The sequence below is a fragment of the Petaurus breviceps genome, unplaced genomic scaffold (assembly GCF_028583685.1).
Source record: "Petaurus breviceps papuanus isolate PSGF00001 unplaced genomic scaffold, PetGlider_PUasm1.0 151, whole genome shotgun sequence".
Lineage (NCBI taxonomy): Eukaryota > Metazoa > Chordata > Mammalia > Diprotodontia > Petauridae > Petaurus > Petaurus breviceps.
Window position 1 is genome coordinate 5,982,382 of NW_027185712.1, and position 1,398 is coordinate 5,983,779.

The window sequence follows — 1,398 nt, forward strand, 5'->3', positions numbered from 1 at the left end:
GTGCTCTTAAGGAATAGCATGGTGGTGGCTCTCATCTTGACATTTAGCATGTATTTAACCTCACTCTGCTTTTCTCTTCAGTGAGAATATTAGTATACTATGGACAGGGATTATGCCATTTAAGTGAGTTATGCCCCTCTCCACCTCGCCTCTCCTCCTCCCTTCTCCCCAACCACTAATAGTAGTTAGTGACTAACAGTAGGTACTCAGGAAATTCTGGCAGTCTTAAAGTGAATCAAGTTGCTTAATTTCTGACTTTCTTCAGGGACCATCTACCTGAATTCTGACAGTAGCTTACTCAACACTATGCTGGGCCTCAAGAGTAAGATTAATCAAAATATAATCTGAGAGGACAGCACTGTGTTGGGTTTTACCCTATTCCGTGGCTGCAATCCAAGGATGATCCATCTTTTCTTAAGCGTAGGTAGAAGGGGGGAAGGGACCTCTTGAGGATTCCCTAATGGATTTAAAACTACCTGGGGCCACTAACCTGTCCAGCACATAGAATGTGTCATTTGATTATGCAGTTGATATACCAAGTCAGCAAAGTAGCTGGGAAGAGACATGAGGATTCCAAGTCTCAAGACTAGTGAGTGCTACCAAAATAGCTACTGTAGCAAGCCAGCAATTCTCTCTTCTGTGGGGAACAATTAAGCAAGAATGACACTCCACTCTGCAGAGGATAGCAGATTGTGGATCACAGCAGTTTGCCCTGTAGTTTTCCCATCTATCAGCAGGGAACGCATTGCATATTAACGCACTTTGAGCTCAAGTTTCTTCATCTATCAGGCAACCTCACTAGCCTGGCTGGAGAGGAAAGAACAATTGGGAACTGCTGAGTCATAAAAATTCAACATATTTGAGGTTTGTTTATAAGCAAGCAATTAACTACTTCTTTTTTAGGTTGTTTGTTTCTTCTCATAAAAGGGTCCCTGAGCTTTGAAAGGGAAGAGAACATAATTAAAGTGCAATTAGTTGCTAGGTAATCAAAAGTAGTGAGAAGAAAGAAGAGTGGAGCAGGGAAGAGGCTGTTTCATCAAATCCAGTGGAGAAAGAATTAAAATACAGGTAGAAAGAGGTTAAAATGAAAAAAAAAGTTTCACAGTACCCTTATGCATCATGGCTGGAATTTCATGTAGATCACATATTTCATGTGGATTCATGTGCACATAGGGGGAAATAAAGAATATTCAAGGTGCTGAACATTTGTCATGCACTAAGCCAAAAATACAGAAATATGAATATCTCATATATTTGTATTGCTGGAATCTTCTCTTATTAAAATATTTCTTCTATTATGATCTCATTGAATGTAGAATAGAAATATGTGTGCATGCGTGTGCATGTGTAAATGCATTGGAAAGCAAATTTCAGATATGAAGGAGCTGTGGCAGAGTG